The 2,392-nt window shown below is 33.6% G+C and overlaps 1 long non-coding RNA gene across 1 annotated transcript; it reads right to left on the reverse strand.

Annotated features, from left to right (window-relative positions):
• Nucleotides 1-1,004: 1,004 nt before the first annotated feature.
• LOC149496162 (uncharacterized) lies at nt 1,005-1,943 on the reverse strand. The gene is made up of 2 exons (XR_016321042.1): nt 1,886-1,943; nt 1,005-1,160 (listed from the first exon to the last, which is right to left on the reverse strand). It is a non-coding gene; the product is annotated as an uncharacterized LOC149496162 (long non-coding RNA).
• Between the last annotated feature and the right edge of the window lie 449 nt (nt 1,944-2,392).

The raw sequence follows: 2,392 nt of genomic DNA on the forward strand, positions 1-2,392 counted from the left end.
ATTAATTAGGATCAGTGATAATTTAGTAGTAGTAATAAATTAATTGGTTAGTAGCAATTTAATTAAGTGGATAGATAGTTAATTAGGTACTTAATTGATAAATGATAGGAATAATAAAAATAATAGAATTTTATAACTACGACATCAATTAGGTAGCTAATTAATATAATTTAGGAAGCTAAAAAAATATTGGGTTAAAAATCCTCTTAGATCAATAAATTAATTAATTGATCCACTTAAGTCGAAGTTAGGAGAATATTAGAAAATAAGTGAAATATGGATTAATTAAATGGTGATATACCATGCTTAATATTAGTACCTTGGGAATTGTGCCATAGTCTTGGAATTTGTGCCTATTAGTGAATTATGAGTAATTATGTGAAATATGCTATGATTATAATTTTAATTAGATGATATAAATTTTTGGTGCCATGATACAATGTTTTATGAAATAAAATATTCTTTGTGAATATAATAAATTATAAAAAAACAATTATGATTATGTGTTTAATATATGATTTATGGATATGAAATTATGATGAAATGTTTAGTATGGAAAAATATGATTTTATACATAAAGAGGATTTATGAAAGAGAGTATTTTTAGATTGTAATAAAAAATTCCGATGAAATTATGAGACTGGATGTTTTATTTATGAACACTGATATGAATGAATTATAAAATGAATTAATTATAATAAATATTTTATTGACCTTGGTCTACTTGGTTGAGTCAGTAGTTGTATAGAGATATGGCATGTCATAGGAATACAGTGCTGTCTATATGTGATACGCAGTGTCTTATAAGAGCTAAGAACCTCATTTTATAGGAGCTAGCAAAATCCAATTTATATAGGGGCTAACTGTCACGATCCGTTTCCGTGGGCCGGACCAGCACTAGGGCCCAGGTAAGCATAAGGCCCTCGAGGCCCGTAGTAAGCCTAATTACTTCAACTTATACATTCCATACTATTTATAAAAATAACGCATACGACAAGGCCCAATTTAAATGCACAACCCTATAACTGCGGAGTTCAATAATATTCTGATAATAGAATAATTTATACATCCAAAACTACATAACAGAAATATAAAGTTAACATTTATAACTCTGCGGAGAAGATTGCAGAGCTTCCGTTGAATCCGCAACTTCCTACTACCTGAGAAGTTTGGAGAGAAGGGGGGGTGAGTTTTTGCAACTCAGTGAATAATAATAAATAATACACACCACATACAGTCACGCGAAATGCGCCCTAATGTACTGAATGAACACACAACAGTCAATCATATGGCATAACATCAGCACCCACAAACAATATCACCTTCAAATAATCACATCACGTGGAAGTTAGTCAGTGGCGTCACCTAAACCCCCGACGAGCCGTCCTCTCAAACAGCCCATCCTCTCAAACATGTGCACCCGGGGAGCTAATCTCCCATAACTGGCCGACCGGTCTAATCCTCACTTGACCAGTCCTCTCAATATTTTATTTCACATTCTCTCTTTTTATTTTCCCCTATCATCAACATCATTTCATTAGTTCATCAGGTGCACACAGGGGCGCCGATCTCCCATTTTCCCGCCCGACGGTCCAATTTCATCAGTTCATCAGGATCCTTATTTATCGACCATCCTCACAAACCCATGGTGACCCACTTCATCTCAACTCCACACAAACAGAGCACATTATATACACAACACAAATAATCAAACAATTCATTTACCATAATACACCAATTTCATCCAAATGCACAATTATGCATAAGTATAATTATAGTGATCATTAAATCACATGTGAGAAAATATTTAAATTATGTTATAAATATGTAAAAATATAATGTTATGCAAATGCAATGTTGATATGCATTATTTATTATTACTCACAGTGGTGGAGAGCGAAGTTCTAGCTTTGATTCTATCCTGGAGGAGCACTAGATGGACCCAGACGATCTAAGCAAGGTAGGAATGACACAAAATTAATTCTATTAGACAAAGTATTTCTTGACCACTCTAAGAATTTTATTTTATATCTAAATTTTTATTTCTCTATCTAACTCTATTTTATTTATTTTCTACCGAAATTTCGGCAGCATCTCCCCTAAAAATTGGACTATCCACCTGTTAAAATATCAACAATTTATCTAATAAATCCAAACCACACAGCCTGTCACGACCCGTTTCCATGGGCCGGACCGGCACTAGAGCCTGGGTAAGCTTAAGGCCCCCGAGGCCCGTAGTAAGCCTGAAACACTACAACTTACTATCTCAATATAAATTTCAAATATTCAGCCCATATTACTGAAAAATAAACCTCAAGATTTTATTACATCTCGGCCCAAATTTATCTTCTACAAAATTTCACAGTTCGGGCCCAATTAACAATACATCACA

Source organism: Jatropha curcas, chromosome 5, assembly GCF_041381405.1.
Source record: "Jatropha curcas cultivar XTBG-Jc1 chromosome 5, XTBG_Jcur_1.0, whole genome shotgun sequence".
Classification (NCBI taxonomy): domain Eukaryota; kingdom Viridiplantae; phylum Streptophyta; class Magnoliopsida; order Malpighiales; family Euphorbiaceae; genus Jatropha; species Jatropha curcas.